Source organism: Rhinolophus sinicus, chromosome 15 (genome assembly GCF_057876585.1).
Source record: "Rhinolophus sinicus isolate RSI-liver-muscle chromosome 15, RSI-T2T, whole genome shotgun sequence".
Lineage (NCBI taxonomy): Eukaryota > Metazoa > Chordata > Mammalia > Chiroptera > Rhinolophidae > Rhinolophus > Rhinolophus sinicus.
This window is the reverse complement of record NC_142515.1, coordinates 81055757-81075154: the sequence shown is the minus strand read 5'-3', so window position 1 is coordinate 81075154 and position 19398 is coordinate 81055757.

The window sequence follows — 19398 nt, the reverse complement described above, 5'->3', positions numbered from 1 at the left end:
CCAGGAGAAAAACCCCACTGCAGAGATGGAGTGATCCAGCTTTAGAATGCCAGAGAGGGAAACAGTAAAATTTATGGTGGCAACAGCAGGTCTCAGGATTTTTTCTTGGTAGTTTAGTGATTGATACAACTGAGATAACAATGTGTGTGTGTGACAGAGAGAGAGCGAGAGAGAGAAGAGAGAGACAGAGAGAGAGAGAGACAGAGAGACACAGAGAGACAGGAAACAGAGAGAGACAGAGAGATAGTAAGAGAGTAGAGAGACATTATCTGGGGCCAATTCCTTAATTGTGATGCTTGGCTTAAAGGGTTCAGTATATATAAAAATAAGAGAGTAGGAATTGTACCTTCTAAAGATTAGATGAAAGCAATAATAAAATCTGTATAGTTATACATCCAAATATGATTTTATTTTATATTTGAGAAAGGTCAAGTGAATATATAGCATCGATGAACAATACATGCTTTGTTTCCAAATAACTTTTTGCTTGAATAGAATTCTGAGTAGAAATAAAAATATTTAGCAATATAAGGTAAATATTATATAGACTATATAACAGAAAATGAGTTCCAGTACTCTAGTAGTCGGTAGCTATTGATTAAGGACAAAGCTGGATAAACAAACAATTGTGCACTTCTTTAAGTAACCTCAAAAAATGTGGAGAGAAGAAATTTTTGGAATGTAAAGTCATCTATTTTAGTAAAATGAAGAAGGGTAATTCTGGATTTTAATGAAACTTTAATGAAACAATCTCATTCATTAACTTAAAGTGGGGAAGTCTTGAAGTGCTACTTAGGTTGAAGAAAAAAATAGTATTAATATTAAGGTGTCATGCCAATCATTTGGTAGAAATTGCAAGTAATTTGTGCCATATGTGTAGAATTCGGAGTGAATTAAAATAGAGCACAAGATTTCAAGACACAGCTGGCTTCCAGAGAGAATGGTAGAGTAGATTAAGAATTAAGGAAAAATTCTAGCAAATCATATGTATCTCACTTAGTTGTAAGGAATGTAGACTAGAATTGTGGGTAGAACTTATATGATACTAGACCCAATACATTGGAAGGTCCATCTGTACACCACCATTGAATATAATCTGTAGTCTGAATTAGAAGGCTGATGGAAAAATACTAGTGTTATCAGACATGAGTAGAACTGCAATGCAGAAGTGTGTCAAAAGATTAGGCCATAGAAATGATGGGGAACCAATGCTCTTGGAGACACTTCCATACTGGTTTTCTAGGAGAAAATAGATGCAAACTCACCAAATTCAAAACCAAATGAAACTTTTGGCTAATAAGCCTTGGCACTAATGCGGTCAGTTATCCCCAATCAGGGGAGCCATTTAGAAATCAAAATAGAACCCTAATGTGATTGGAAAAGGTGCTTTCAAAATTTGCTGAAGCTGTATATTATACATGGATGTACTGTGGTGTCAAAAAACATACATAATTTTGTGCAGAAACCAAAACCCACATCAGAAATACAGTTCTAGGTTCTTACTACCTCCATAAGGTTACTGAGACTAAATAGAAAATTCTATTTTCTGGTCATCATAATTGTATTATAGGGGCCTATATGGAATGTTGCCCAAACAAAAATGGTGAAGACGTAAGTAAACTTAAATTACGTGATTTTGGGGAAAGTAAAAGACCAGGTTAGAGTTATCTGGATTCATAATTACCTAACATGATAAAAATTAAAGTTACTTATGAAACATTTGGAATAACATGTAAATATAGCATGTAAACATAATTAAAAATAAGCATATTTTACGAAGTAATTCCCAAAGTAGTAGGGGAAAATGCTAACCAACACTATTGTGTATTCTTAAGAAAATATTTACAAAACTATACACACACACACACACACACACACACACACAATAGCAACAACAACAAAAACACAAGCTGGCTGGGATGAAAAGGTCACAGAAAACAATGAGAAAAAATGAAAACATCCAACTGTAGAATTTATAATGAAAGCAATATCATCACTATGGAAACCAAAATCAGTGCAGCATTGTCAGGGTTCAAAAATATTATTTAATTTCAGAGAAGAGGAGAGAAGAGACAAGGAAGATATTGGGACGATATTATAGCTGAAGAACAGATGACAGATCTAATGAATAGTTTTCCTAGAAGAAGAGAGCTAAATAAATTGAATGGAGAGTTCTGCTTATACAGGTAGGTAGGTAGGTAGGTAGGTAGGTAGGTAGGTAGGTAGAAGATAGATAGATAGGCATTGATTTATCTCTGTAAGGTATATATATATATATATATATATATATATATATATATATATATATATATATATATATATATATATATATATATATATATATATAAAATGGCTGTGGCTATTCCAGAATTGAATAAAATACAATTGTTAGATTACACATAGAGCAGAATAAATAAAATAAATATACGCCTAAATAGGTTATGGTGAATTTGTAGCACCAATAACAGAATGAAAAATTAAAAGCTTCCAGAGAGAGAGATTTTCTATAAAAGAAAAGCAGTAAGACTGACAGCGAAACCTTTATTAGTAGCAATAAATACCAGAAGACCATGGAGTGATATCTTCAACTTTCTAAGTCTTCATTATTATCAACCTAATACTCTAGTTCCAGAATAAAGAACTGTCACTCATACTGATGATTAAATTAAGTCATTTCAGACATTAAGAACTAATAGAGCATGCCAGTTAGTAACAGTTTGAAAGATAAACCGTAGCCTAAAAGAATTTTGTTGTAGAGTTATGAACAGATTCAGATAAATTATAAAATATATTGATGCTTATCGATTCTAAAAAACAATGATATTTTTCATTTTTAATTTACCAGAATAAAAAATCAATGCATAAATTTAAAATTTGGAAACAAAATCATATAGTTAAGGAAAACAGGAAAATAAATAAATATGAACTAATTTTTTAAACATTTTTAAGCTGTTAGACAATATCATTCTCATAGTTTAAGTAATTTTATTTCCTCTTTTTTTTTCATTTCTTTCTCATACCTTTTGCCCATTTTGAAGCACAGATATTCTTTAAAAAGTAAATTTGTAAAGGCTCTATTTCAATTCAGAATATAAACGCTTGTTTATTGCTTTTACTCTTCATATATTTTCTTGGGTATTTCCCCCCCCCCCTTTTATTTGAGAGCTCTTTTTTGAATCCAGAAGCTGTTTAATCTATATAAATTTCCCTTTATGATTTCTTCCAAAATCTCTAAGTTTAGAAAAGTTTAAATACATCATGTCTAGGAAGTATCTTGTTATTTTTAATTTTCAAAATATTTATAAAGATTGATATTTTGTTGAATGCCTTTGGTGTCATCTACTGATTTTTAAAAAATTCAATGTATTTAAGCTAAAAAATGAAAAAAGTTATATAAAAATCATATAATAAGGAAAATGGGAAAATAAATCAATAAATATAAAATGCTTTTTAAAACAATGGAGAATTTGATTTTTAAAATTTGAGACCTGATTATTTGAAGAAAATTTACAATGTAAACCTCATTATCTGTATTTGAGGGAGGAAATAGAATGCCAGAGGCATGCATTCTTACTCATAATTTTTTAAAAGTTTATATTGATTTTAAAAAGGCACAGAGGTCAACTATTTTACGTATATCAGAGCAATAAAGCATATTAATGAATTAAAACCATGTGTTTGTCAATCTGGAGGGTACTTATTGTTGCCTTTGAATGAACAGTGTCAATAGTGGGGGGTAGCTTGCAGTGGGGTGAGGTGAAGGAGACAGCAGTAGTTTTCCCAATGACTAACAGAGTAGTGAGAGGGAAAGGTTAACTTATTTAAGATAGATTTCCTATTGGTTGGCCTCTCAGAAAAGAGATGACTTTGTGAAAACCTCTATAGAAACTAGTCACAGCCCGAAGCTTCAGAAAACCAGTCCCAGTTAAAAGCAATGCTTGGATCTAAGCTCAGTCCCTGATGGAGTCACCTGATGGAGTCTGGTGCTTCCCCAAATGTAAACACTGATGTGGACAGTGCTCTCACTGCTCTGTCATGTCACTGAGCTACAACTAAGCCTCAGACACTGGCTTGTGATAGGTCTAATAGTGAGGCTGTTGCCTCCCCGCCACCCCCAAACATGAAACATGAGATGGTACAATAGGGCTAAATCAGAATTTTGTTTTCTTATCGTGTGAGTTTCTTATCATGCGAGTTTCTTACCATCATCTTGCTGGTGTGCACTATACTCAATTTCACCAGGGAAAGCTGGTGTTTCCATTGTTGTGCACTTTAAAAGCCTACCTGATCCAGCAATCCCACTCTGGGTATTTTTGTGACGGAAATGAAATCAGGATCTTGAAGGGATATCTGCACTCCCATGTTCATTGCATCACTATTCAGAATAGCCAAGGTATGACAACAAGCTAAGTAACCTAAGGATCCATCAATGGATGGATGGAGAGAGATTTGGGAGATTAGGTGGTTACCAGTGCGCGGGGGAAACGAGGAGATGTTGGTTAGAGAGTACAAACTTCCAGTTATATGAATACATTCTGGGGATCTAAGTGTAGTGTAGTGATTATAGTTAATAATACTATATTATATACTTGGAAGTTGCTAAGAAAGTAAAATCTAAAATGTCCTCACCACAAAAAGGAAATGGTAATTATGTGATGAGATAGAGCTGTTAGCTAACATTATGGTGATAATCATTTTGCAATATATAAACACATAAAATCAACACACTGTAAACTTTAAACTTACACAATGTTATACATCAAATATATCTCAATAAAGTTGGGGGGGGTAGAAAAAGAAAAAAATAATTTGGCAAGAGCTGAAAAATCTTACAAATAGGGAAGATTATTTCAGCATTACTTAGCAACAGCATATAATTTCAAAGAACGCAACTGGTTAAAGAAATTATGGTGCATCCATATAGTGTAATACCAATGCAGCCATCGATACGAATAATGGTGACATCTTTATTTAAAAAGTGTTAGCAAAATACTGTTGAATTAAAAAGCAAGTTAAAAAATCAGTAAAATGACATACCCAGTACAATATCATCTTTGCTAAAAAGTTACGTGTGTTCATCTGGACAGTATGTAGTAAATAAAAGAGTAGAGATTAAAAACACAGAACAAAACCCCAGTATCCAAGGGTCTGGGTTTCATGCCTGGAGTCTGATATCCACCCGTGCTTGCTGTTTCTCTGTGCACTGCTACTGGATGCTCTCTGTATTCTACTGCCTCTGACACTGAATTTTATCCAGTTAATGCTGCAGGAGTTCTATATAAAAAAATTTAGAACAAGCGTCTATGAATAATGAGTAATCAAACCACAAGGTAGAGTTTTGTTTGTTTGGTAGGTTTCTACTCTCAAAATTTATCTTCCCAGGATTCCCTGTCCTCTCCTCTCCTTCCCTTCCAATTCCATCCTTTCCTCCTTAAACTGAGAATTTGTCCATTTTCTCTAAAGTACCCAAATATGAATAAATCCTTTTTTGACACATATTCTTAATCTTTTAGTTAATATTCAGTGATATCTGCTATAACCTCCTTTTGTAGAGTAACTTCTTTATTTCTAAAAAAAAAAATACTTCAAATTTCTGGCAAAAAGTGTCACTAGATTTTATGTCTTCTTTGTAAAGGATATAACTAACAATAGTTGTATTTACTAGAATACCAGTAGTATTTACTAGAATACCAGAAGCAAGTGCTTATAGTACCTTATTATAATTAAAGAAAAGAAAAAGGAATCAGTACTCAAAATTCAATAATTAGCAATTCAGCTATCTAATTTTCCATTTTTGCTTCTTAAATCAATATAAAATAATATCAAATTTTATATTTTTAAAAAATCATTTAACTTGATAACTAACAGTCTTAAATACCATACATTCTGTCTGCCTTTTGGGATGGTTTGGGGAGCCTTTTTTATAGGCAGTGAGAGAAGATTAAAAAGAAGAAATGAGGAAGTGAGTACTAGGACGAGATGAAATGCATTAAATTGGCACAAAACAGGTTCAAGATTGGAATAAAAGGATGGTTGGGGACAAACTAAGATGCTGCTGAAAGAACATGTGCTTGCACATATAAAGTGATACTGCTTATGGAGACAGCAGAAAAAGGCTGATCAGCAAATGACAAAATTTAACCTGGCTTCATATACGTAATTTAGCACATAAAAACGGTTTTTTAAAGGCTTGAGCGAGATGAAGTTGTTAACTTCAAGTGTGGAGTGGTCAGAAATAAATATAAACATATTAAAAAGCTGATTTTAAAAAGATGATAGGACCAGATGAATTAGTGAAAATGTATTGTAGAATTTTTTTATGTATCATAGACATGGAAGTGCAGAGCTGGAAGAAACACTCGAATGAAAGTATACCCACGAATTTAACTAGATATTCATGTATGATTGTCTATAGGCCAGCTTAATTTCATTTTTTAAAATAATTGCTTTAAAGTTGGTTCTCAAGGAATTGATGATGTGATTTGGAAGACAATTTATAAATAACTAGCTTCCTACACTGTAAGTGAGCTAATTAAAGAATACACAAGAAACACAGAGAAAGGGGTTGCTTAGGAAGGGGTGGTAAATAGGCAGGAGGTTATTAAATAAAATGTCTTGAAAAGTATCTATTAGTTGTTAAAAGCCAGTATAATATGAGAAGACAAATGGTTAAATGTACTTACTATGAAGATGAATTGCTCATATCTAAAATATCTAAATCCTGGTAAATTCTTTCTATTAGCTCCCTGATTCTGGGCAAATGGCCTGTATCTCTCTGCCTAACTTTCCTCAACTAGGATGATAATAGTGCCATAATTAGAGAAGGCTTTCAAGGACAAAAAGGAGTTACTAAATGTACTCTAATATAATTGTACCTGAACATAGTATTAGATAATAGTTAATGCTTATTATTAGTAGTAGTACTTTTGCTATAAAATAGAACAGTGTATAGAATTTCTATTATAACAAATTTATTACTCATAAAATGGTGTTATCTCTCTCTCTCTCATACACACACACACACACACACACACACACACACACACACAATTATAATCTATAGAGAGCTGCCAGATCTGTCTAAATGAAAACTAATTTTAGCTTCCTTGGAGGTTTCAAAGAAATGGTCATAATTTTATTAACATGCATTTTACAAAAATTAAGCGGTTTGTTTTGGCTTCTATTCTTACTGCTTTATCACCTCAATCAATGCCAGGCAGACCTGGAACATACATTACCTTAATGTATTATGTGTTATCCCTCCATACCCTTGTGGTTAATTATATAAATTGGATATCTAGTCATTGACTCTTTCTTCAACCTGGCATTCCAACAAGCCAATGCTATTTAAAGTTCCAGAAATTTTAGAAATCACTTATTTCACTCTTTCATCTAATTCTCTGAATTCAAGTTCAACGTTTTCTGTTAATGTCTATTAGTTTGACAATTATATGTCAAAAATAGGTTTGGTGGTATGACTGAAAACTTAAATAACATCATTTTAAATAATTTAAAGATTTATTTATTTTTTTCTCTCTTAATAGATGTTCCGAAATAGGTAGCCAAAGAATAGTATGGCAGTTCCACAGTTTATGAAGATCCCAAGCTCTTTTTCTTGTTTTTTTTTTTCACCATTCCTGTTTAGCAGTTTCCATTCCCAGCATGAACTCATTAGGGCAAGTCATCATGGGCTCTCTCGTGTGTCCACGTTCAGAAGGAGGAAAGGAAAAAGGCAAAGGGGTCTACTTATCAGTTGAGTTAACTCCCTTAAAGAGCATTTTTGAGAACTTCATCAAACTATTTGTATTCTAATTTTATTAGCTATCCCTCTTGCAAGGTATGCTAGGAAATGTAGTTTTTGTTACTGTCATTAATGACCCTAATACAGGAGTTGGCTGTAAGGGAGGGGGGGTGAATGCTTATTTTATGCAACTAGGCACCATCAACAAAGGTTTACTGTTGTGATTCACTTTTAAAATAGTGATATGTGTTTGACTTAAAGTACATTCTTTAAATGAACAGGCAACAGATACATTAAAATTCCTATTTAACTGTATTGAGATAAAAAGGAATGAGAGAATGGTTATAATGTAAATCAACATAATTTTTAATGACAAGACAGTAAGAAAACTATTGATAATGATTGATATTTAAAATTGACAATAAGTCAATTTTAAATGTTTAAAAGTGAAAAGTCAAGACATAGCAATGTAAGCAAATTACTTTGTGATATGAAAGAACCAAAAAAATAATTAAAAACATATACAGCTAAACGAAAGGAGCTTGGCTAATTTGGGAGGAAACCTGGGTTTGGGGAAACATGCCATAAGGAACTGTTACTTCCCTCTCTAAATTCGGCTTTACAGGTACTATGTTTAGTGTTTTATAGTGTATTATTTTTATTTGCTTGTTTGTTTTACCCTGTTCAGGTATTATTTTGCAGGTAAAATTTATTTTTAAATCTACAAAATTTTATCTCAAAGCAGATGTACTTTATATTTCTCATTCATTTAAGATACAATTTTAGAACTAGTAAGAAAAGATAAAAATTATTAAGTATTTGCATCTGTCCTTAAAAAAGACTAAATTTTAGTGTGAAAGCTAAGACATGCATACAAATAAATATGCTGCAATGTAGTAGTATAAAAGTACTGAAAAATCTCAACGGGGATTTAAGAGAGAAATAACTTCTTTATTACTGAATATAATATTGTCATGTGAGGTCTCCGTTGGTGTTCCTTTTTGGCCTCACCATATCCTGTGCTCTTGTGCAGGATATGGTGAGGCCAAAAAGGAACACCAACGGAGCCATAGATAGGGGAGTCATACCACTATATTCTTGCTGGCAGCTGGGTTGGAGACACAGGAAGCAAGAGCCACATAACCCACAATCTGCCAACCAACCAACCCCCTAGTGTAGCCACAGTGGTTATATTAGTGGCTAATGGCTATCCAGTAAGAGCCAATGGCCACCCAGCCATACCTGATGGCCATCTGATTATAGCTGATGGTCATCTAATAACCGTGCCAGCACCTTTCCATGTGAGGCCGAGAGCCTGGAAGCTTCTCTCTGGAACTCTGTGCCCACAAACATAAATGGCAGATGGTTAATTTTTTTGTATAATTAACAATTATGCAACATCTGTTTACTTTGTTTCTACGTGCTTCCTTAGATTATAATCAGAAATTTGGGCAGTGATTTTACAAACCGAAGATGCAAATTAGAATGAAGGTTTGAGAAGCAATACCTAGAAACAAACCTACCCAGAGACAAAGTATTTGGCCCTCGATAACCCAGCTACAAAGAAAGAAAGAGCAGAAGCATCAACTAGCACATCACAAGAGGCACTCAGGAGAAGAAGCAGAAGCCCCACCGGATCATTAGGGTCAGTTGTATGAGTTAGGAAAGTGCCAAGGCAAGCAAGCTTTGCCGATATCACAGTCCCATGGAAGCACTGATGTATTCCAATATTATTCAGTAATTGAAGTTAATGGTAAAATTCTTAAAACACACACACACATGACTAAAACCAGAAATCAGTATATGTATTTTTTATAACCCTTGTTTGCTTTTGTTAAAAGATAAATTGAGGCATATTGATATTAAGAGTTTATTTGAGCAAAACTCAATACTCAATTCCAATTGGGCAACACCAAGCAGAGACCTTCCTAAGAATGCTTCACCAATAGGATCTCTGGGAGAGACTTTTCTGGAGACAGGTGGATGCAAAGCAAGGAAATTATTGATTGGCTACAGCCTTAAAGCCTAGCTGCCTGTTGTGATTGGTTGTCCTTAGGTTTCGATTTTATATAAGCTTGCGTTGTTCTAGTTGCTTCCATAAGCTGCCCAGGCATTCAAGCCTCCTCATCCTAACGGCCACCTGATAAATCAATTTAACACTTTTCAATGTGTTAAAGTTCTTTTATTTAGAAATAAGACTGAATAAAACATACGCCAGTGAGATGGTTCTCTACCATCAAAGACACCAGTCGGCAAATGAGAGGAGCTAGCAACAGTTTTTCTCACCACATCAGGCCATTTATGGCATTGCTGTTTTACTTAATAACCAGAGGAAAATTAGAGATGATGAGTCTTCTCAATTGTCATCATTAAGTCCTAAGATGTTTGGAGTACCTTCTTCTAGATCTACTAGCAAAAGTGAGTAGAATGTTTCCTTTTCTTTTCTTTTTTTCTTACATTGTTTGTCCTTTGAAGTAGGCTGGGATAAAGTTGTTTTATGACCACGTATCATGTTTAAACATTTCATGTTTAATTGAAATAGAGGATATGGCTTTTGAAAAAGCTAGCTATTGGCTGCAGTGATGTTTCTTTAACAAAAAAAGTCTGTGGTGATTAATTCAACAGTTACTTGGTGTGCTGTGAAAGGCCAGGAAATGGGGCTTTAAATATGCAAAGATTTGATAGAGCTCTTTAAGGAAATTACGGAGTAAGTATGCTCTGTGAAGCAACATACATTCTCTGTGAGCCTGAGTGTGAAAACAGAGAATAGTTTTCATTTTATTCATGATTTCCGTGCTTGGCTTCCATTTCAACAACCTCAATTAGTGTACTTCTGATTTCCTGAGTGACTAATGGTTTTATCCCAAAGATTACTCCATATAGAAAATAAGAGAAAAGGAAGGCAGTGCTCTTAAAGGATGTTTAAACTACGCCTCCCTACCATACATAACCTCTATGTTGTAAAATAAGATGGATATGGGGGGAGAGGGGGGTATATTATCTTAATTCACATTTTTGGCCCTAAGTACGGGAGCTCTTTGCTCTTGATAGAGGAAGTCTGAGAGTAAAACTTTCATGAGCTGTTGGTCAGAGAGTGGTTCCCCCTGCAGGATTTTAGGTAGAAATTGGATGTGAAACTATTCTCTTTTGTTTGCTGAAGGTATTTTTTGCAAATTAGAATAAACCTGATATATGATTTGATAAAAAGTTACGTAGTTCATTCTATCTGTTGGGTCCTCCCCCAATGTAGGAGTCTCACTTTCCTCAGTGTTTTTGGGTTATTCCCATTTATCTTTCATGTGCTCTGGGTTCCTGATTAGACAGATGAAGTATTGTCTGGATACTGTCTTGGTTTCTAAGTTATACACAATATTTAGCTAATATTATCCCTTATCATTACCTTACGTAGCTCACATAGCATACTTTAGAAACATACATAATGTTTATATATAACAATATTTCTTTTTATCTTTTGATGCAGATATGGTGTAATGCCACATAGTTCTGGATAGAATGGGGAAGAGGAAAGGTAGAGAGCCTTGCAATATTTCCAAAGCCATTTCTATCACAGAGAATTCTCCTGTGGCCACAGGTTTATTTGATTATATGTATGAATAGAATTCCTAGTCGGTTACTTCATTAAGGGCCGTAGAACCTGGGAAATATTTTTCAGATTGACATTGCCCTTTAAAAAAAAAAAAAAATTGTTTCTGGGTTTCAGATATATCCTTCTGGCTTTTCTTATTAAAAAAACAAAATGTATTGTTTAGATAGATTTTCTTTTTTTTTTTTTTTTCCTTAAGAAACACAATAAGCTTCTTCCACAGTTTTTGGAGCCAGTAGAATGAAATATTACAAGATGTGCTCATAAACTGTTTGACAAAAATAAGGTGGTCTTTTGAACTGATTTTTCTTGACATTATAATTTATATTGAGGTTATGAGATGAAGCCACCAGTAGCCTATATCAGACACATGAAAGTGACGTAAAACCAGAAAGATAATAAAGTGCACAAAGTCTAATTAATCTTGGGAAAACACAGTTCAAGTTTTAAAACAGTGCGCCCTGAATCATGTTTTATTTGTGATAAACATAGTATGGGGACAGAGTCCCAGGCACTCGGCCTCACGTGAAAAGGTGTTGGCTTGGGTAGTAGATGGCCATCAGCTGTGACAGTTGGCCATCAGTTGTTACTGGTTAGCCACTAGCCACTAATATAACTGCCATGGCTAAACTAGCAAGGCTGGATTGCAGTTAGCAAGGGGGTTGGTTGGTTGGTTGTTGGTTGGCAGAGAAGCGGGCGGATTGCAGATCATGTGGCTCCTGCTTCCAGTGTCTCCAACCCAGCTGCCAGTGAAACTGTTGCAGAATCCAAGACCCGAAAGAACCCAAGCGGCACTCAGAGAGTTAGGAGAGTCAGCTTTATTACAACAGCAGGCCCAGTGGGATCCTTCCCAAAAGACCGAGACCCCTAGTAAGGTTTTGAGCAAGTTTTTATGGGTTGGGGACTTCCTTGAGTTGGGGAAGGGGTAGGTGTCATCTGGTGATTGGCTCGTGGTGTGGCTTGGAGGGGGTTATGCGGAAATGGGCTGGGGTTTAGGCTGGGGACCTCTCTCTCTGCTCCGGCCACCATTTTAGGTCAGTTCCATGAGGCAGGGAACCATTTTAAGGTCAGTTTCCCCATCAAGACTATAGTGGTATGATTCCCCTATCCATGGCTCTGTTGGGGTTCCTTTTTGGCCTCACCATATCCTGCATGCTTGTGTGGGGAGCAGGAGCAGAGACCTTGCATGACAATATATGTATGCATCATTTCCCCTCTCATGAAAACACACTCTATAAGGGCGGGGTATCACAGATAATTCATTCCTTGTCTGGTGATTGTTTTTGAAAGTATTATGAAAAATTCTTACTCATATTTGCAAATGGCTACACTGAAATAGCTTTACTCAGGAGTAAGGATGAAAAAGAAAATTCAAAGCCACTCTCACAGTTGTCTGAAGGGTTAGTAAAGGGTCTTTGTAGGGCAGTTACTGATCAGCTGAAAACTTAAGAATAGCAGCTGAAAGTTAGGGAGGGCGTGGCAGACCTACAACTTACAGTATTTAATCAGAAATGAAGGCCAGACATATAAGTAGCATTTAATTTGATAAAAAAAAAAAAATTAGACACGATTATCTTTGGCAATGTTTCTTAAATTTCAGTATCTAGTTACACTAATTCTTAATTATTCTTACACTGATTCTTGCTACAAATCTGAGGATAATTCTGTTTAGAAATAAGTGAAAATTAAAAAAAAAAAAATTCCAACATTTTGGACTTTCCTAACTTGTTTACTCTTTCCTATTGTCTATTTGTCAGCCTCAATAATAAATGTCTACTCTGTGTTTATGTTTAGTTTTGGTTTGACAGGTTTATCCATTCAGGTTCTTAATGGCTGTGGTATGTGAAATTGAGTAAACCTCCCTGAGTAAGTTCTGGCAGTGTTAATCAGAAGCTCATTCACACAAGTAAATGCATTGTTCTAGGTATTATGAGGTGAAGAGAAGGGGTGCAAAGACATATAAACCATGTTCCTGCCTACACAGTTTGTTTTTAAAAACAAATATATATGTGGGGACAGAGTCTCAGAGAGCAGTTTCCAGGCTCCTGGCCTCACGTGGGAAGGTGCTGGCTCAGATAGTAGATGGTCATCAGCTGTGACTAGTTAGCCATCAGCAGTAACCAGTTAGCCATTGGGCACTGATATAACTGCCATGGCTTAGGTAGCAAGGGCAGATTGCAGAGAGTCGCGGATTGCAGTTAGCAGGAGAGGTTGGTAGGCAGACAAGCTGATGGCAGGTTGCAGATCATGTGGCTCCTGCTTCCTGTGTCTCCAACCCAGGCGACAGCGAGACTATAGTGGTATGACCACCCCCATCTATGGCTCTGTGGGTGTTCATGTTTGGCCTCACCATGTCCTGAGTTCTTATGTGGGGAGAAGGAACTGAGACCCCGCATGAAACCCTGCATGACAATATATATAATGCAAACTATCACTATTATATAAGCTTTCATATACTGGTGATAAAGACACATAACCAAAAGATGTAAGAATTCAGAAAAAAGAAATCACATGTAGTGAACATCGTCAGGAATAACAGAATGTTTTGTTTGATTTGGGTCTTGTAGAATTATTGTTTGGGAACAGAGGGTGGAATGAGGAAAGGGAAAAAAGTATAAGGATTTTTATTAAGTAAAGCAATAAAATGTTTTCAAGAAAACATATTCATTTAAGATATGAAGAAAGCTGTAAAGCTTGAAAAGAAATTAAGTCCATATGGTACAAGTCTGTATGTTTCAGGTTTCATAATTTAATGTGCTGGTCTTTAGAAAGGGAAGCCATTGCAAGTAAAATTATTCAGCCATATTTTATATAATACTTTAAAAATAACTGGATATTATTTTGTACTAGGAATGGTAAAATGGCCCCAAAACAGGTAGGATGTTCTTTCTTTTACTCTCACTGGTCATTCAATGATTCTGTATGTTATCACTGTTCTTATATGTTAACACTGTTTATACATAATATTTGATATTTGTTTCTGTTTTTGCTTCTGATGAAATGTCAGTCCTCTCTATCATGAAAATCTAGGTCTGTCAGTCTTTTGAGAGTACTTTTTACCTATACGTAACCTAGTTCTCTTAATGTCTCTTCACTTGGCTGTCTTATAAAGATACCAGTCATTGAACTCAGGGCCCATCCTAACTTACTATGACTCTATCTTAACTATTTATATTTACATAGACCCAATGTCCAGATAATGCCTCATTTTGAGGTTCTAAATGGACATGCATTTTTGGAGGACACTATTCAATGCGTTACCAGGCCTGTGTGATTTCTGCCTGCTTTGCTTAGTCCCTAAAACCCGATTGCAGTACCCAGTCCCGGTACAGGCGTCCCTTCTTGCAGCCCTCAGCTGTAGGCCACTTTTCCCTATAGAAGTAACCACTTTTGACATACTCCAAGAGATTTCAATTATTTGTGTCCCACTTCATTAGAAACGTAGATTATTCTGCCCATTTTCTTCTAAGCTGTGAATAATAAAATATTGTCAGAGCGACCATATTTTGAGAACCACTACACTAGATTTAACTAGCATAGTTTGTCATCTGGGACCTTGGTCTGAGAAGATTTGGACATATATCTGGACATATTTCCGCACACTCTCTCAGCTGGAAGGTGAGAGTTTCAAGTTTTTTACGTTCTTTAAACAAGATCCTTTCTGTCTTAGCATAATAAGCTTCATTGGCTAACAGTCCTCAGAGGAAGTAATATCCTAACCATTCTATGGGACAAACTCTGGATTAGTGGGCTAGGGTAGCTATCAATATATAAAATGGGAAATAAAGAAATATACAGAATTCTTCTAGAGAAATCCTGTCATTTTTTTTTTCCAACTTACTATTTTTAACTTTGAAGCTAAATTTTAAGTTTCTTTTTACTTTCTTTCCAGTTTATTTTAGCAAACGAAATTTCCACACTGTTAAAAGAGAAACTAAGGTATATTGAAATTTTGAATAGGTTATTTGGACAAACACTGATTTAAATTGGGCAGTATCAAACCAAAAATGGTGAGGAGCCCTCCACCAGCAGGAGATAAAGGGAAGGCTTTTGTAAAGCAGATGGAATCAAAGCAAGGAAATTATTTGATTGGCGATAGCTTAAGTGGTCGCTTTATTGGGGTAGCCTTGTTGGCTCTTCGTGATTGGTTGTTCCAAAGTTTTGATTACTAAATCTTGAGGCATTTATAGCAATTGACTGTAGCTGAAGTTTCCATTTATATAGACTAACAAGGCATTAGAGCCACCTCAGTCTAATGGCCTCCTGTTTAGTTAATTTAATAATATCTACCCAAAACCCTGGGGCAAGTGGATACCCGAGGCTAACTAGTTCATGTACATGAAAATACAAGAAGAAAAGTGCATTAATAAAAACAATACCATACCTATTACAAATATTCACACTTTTGATTTTTAAACAGATATTTGTCAATTGCCAACAACACTCTAGGCAATGTGTGTATAGTATTTCACATATGTTACTTATTTTAATCACTTACCACAGATGATGTACCTTACCATCCTATTGCATATTATTCTTCACCATTCACTACTTGTCACAGCATTTTTCTTGCGTTTTCTCATTTGCAATTCAAAATTTCAAGAATGATAATGCTTATTTCTAGCTGCAAGTTTTGAGGCTTGGGGAGGCATAAGGTCATAGAACTATTACAAGAAAAAATCAGAAAAAGCTCAGCTTTTATGAAACCCAATTTAGTTCTCCTTACATGTATCTCTAGCAAAAGATTATGTAATTCTACCTTTAAAAGTAGTGTTATCTTAGGCATCTCATAGAATGTTTCAGCCTGAGGTTTGTAAAGCGTGTTCCAAACAAAAACTAGTTGTAGAGGACTGTCTTTTTGCTCCACAGGGTTAAATAATTAACAACTATTGTAAGATTTTATAAAAATTAAAATGAAATACAGTTAGTTTGTATTATGCTTATAGGTGCCCAACGGGGTTTTTTTTTTTTTTTTTTTTTTTTAGGGAGAGGTAACTGACTACTCCAATATTCATTTTTTTCCCTTCTTTCTTAATAATAAAATCCTATTTTTTAGCTGTTTAGGGTAAATATTACACTTCTCAGACACAATTGCAGCTGAAAGTAGCCATATGACTAACATCTGACCACACGTTTAGAGTATAAACTATGGGGGGAAAAAAAGCCAACTGGTGGTGTGGGAAGGGCAGAAAGCTTTCTTTTACCGAAAAATTTTGCACTAATATAAAGCAGAGATTTGCTACAGCTTGGGGAGGAAAAAATTATGAGACACACCAAAATACATGAAAAAATTACCCATTGTCAAAAGAAAAATCAATCAACAGAACCAGAGTCAGAATTGACCTGGGTGTTGGAACTATATATTATGGTTTAATTTTATAGAAGTGAATTATTTCAAATGCATTTAAAATACAGCAGTATATTCAATATGCACAGTAGAATATATCTTATTGTTAAAAATGTATATGTACATTAAGCTGTTCTAAACAATAATAGCAAAATTAGAAACACTGTTTTGAAAATTTACATATTTATATACAAAATTATATAAAATGTTTTTAAGACTAATGCTACAATATATTTGAAATATAAATATAAATTGTATGTGGATAAAATAAGAGAGTATTTCTGTTAAAGTTATTGGGACCCACAAATGTAGATGTAAGAGAAACATAATGAAAGAACTTAGGAAAAGCACTGTAATGTTAAATTTGAGTTGTTGATACCTATAAGCTTAGAAGTATTTTCTCTAAATAGGCCTAGAAAAAGTAACTATCCAATAACAAAGAGCACCCCTCGGTGCTCAGACTGAATACTGTAAATGCCGTTTTCCACTAAAGGGAAGCTGACAGCAGAAATATATCATTTTACATCTGGGATAGGAAACATGCAAAATGAGCTTGGAATATTTTGTTGACTACAAAGGCAAAAAGCAAAGATTATGGGGTTGTAGTAGAAGGACACATGAGCCGTATCGAAGGGGCTGTCACTAGCAAAATATGGGCGAATTTAAACATTAAAAAGAATAAAAAACTACAATAGAATAAAAGGCAAAAATATATTAAAATCTTATGTGTTCTTGAAAATAACAAATGAAAAAAATTGTGTGAAATTCTATACACATTTGGATTTGCTTGCAAACCAATTGATTATTCTGACAACTGCTAAACACATGGAAAGCATCAATCATTTAGCTTTCCTACTGGATCTACAAATTATAGCAACCTAATTGTTGATGAGAAATATGATTCTCTAGAGAAGAATTTCAGAAAATAAATACAGAAGGACTAATAAAATTAAGATTATCACCAGTTTGTAACCCCTAATGGAATTGTAAATTGAGGCAATGATCTTCAATGGCTGCCAATACCTTTATGTGAAAGACTGTTGGAAATTTTGTTTTGAAAATAAGGGGCTGGCAAGACCCAGATCACTGATGAATGATCTAACATTACTGAGTGAGAGTTAATAATAATCATATTTCATGTGATACTCTATGATATATATATGGTACTATCTATGAATATGAAGTTGTTTTTTAAATTGAACCTGAATTTGACCTATTTAAAAGGGTCCAGGAAATATAAAATATAGAAAACAGGCAACTCAGAAGTGCAATTTGCAAAATCTATAATATGGGAAATTTTACAAAACAAAATACCCAGCTTCTTCAACAAATAGTGTATCTTTTTTTTTTTTCTTTAGAGACAGGTAGACCTATAGAATAAATATATCTAATGAAAATATTAGTGATAGAAAGGGTGAACCTTGTTTTTATCCTGAATTGAACAAATCAACTATAAAAATATTAGAAAATCAGGGAAATTTGAATAGTGATGGAATATTTAATAATGTTTGGTGATTATTGCTAACTTTTATTTTAGCTGTGATAATGTATTTTTATGTTTAAAGAAACATATCTTTATCTTTTAAAGATACTTATTGAAGCATTTACATACTAGAAGTTAGGATGCATGCTTTTGCTTTAAAATAATCTACATATGGGTTGTGGGGAGGAAATAGTTGGGTATATGAAGAATAAATCATTATTGGGCATGAATTATTATTTGTTTAAAGTCAGTAATGGGTACATAGGGGTTCACTGTTTTTCTCCTTACTATGTATCTGAAATTTTTCTTAATCAAAATTGAAACAAAAAGAAAACCTAAGGTTACAAGTGTTTAAATTTCTAAGCCAATTTTTAAATAGTTTATGGGTTGAATAATTATAACTAAATGAGAAGGAAAATATTAATATAAAACATGTCAGCTATTTCTATATTAAGGAAATTTAATAGCCATAATGTTTACAATAAATATATAGAAAAAACAAATTTTAATGAGGTAATATTCCAACTGAATTAGTTAGGAAAATAATAAAAGAATAAATTCAAGCAATGTGGAGATAATGAAGCTAAATAAAAGAACATAAACTAAGGATATGGCAAACGATGCAGTGGATAGCAATGGTGTGTAAATATAGGCATTTCAGTAGATTATTGCAAGTTCTTCGCAAATTAGGAATAGAAGGACATTTCTTTATTAAATTTGAATCTATCAAAAGCCTACAGCAAGCACTAATATTAATAAGAAACATCACAAGTTGTCCCTTTAAAATCAGGAACTAGGTGGGCACACTTACTTAATCATTGTTTCCAGACAATATTGAGCTGGAAGTTCATGACTATGCCTGTATTATAGGCAAAGAAATAAATGTTAAATAAATGAGAAGAATACATATTTTAAAGAAAGAAATGATACTCTCATTATTTGCAGATAACATGCTTATGCACAAAAAACACCAACATTATATACAGAAAACAAATTTGGATTAATAATAGAGTTTAGAAAGATACCGAGATAGAAGATCAATATGGGAGAAATTTGCTTACTGAAATGCATTTACTTCTGACTGTAGCATTTACAGGTTTGTGCCCTGATCCACAAATGAGCGTGCAGTTTACTAACTCTCCTCGATCTGCGTGAGATCAGGTGTTGAAGCTGCACTTTATTCACACTAAAGGCAGCTCTGACCAACTAGTTTATAACACAGG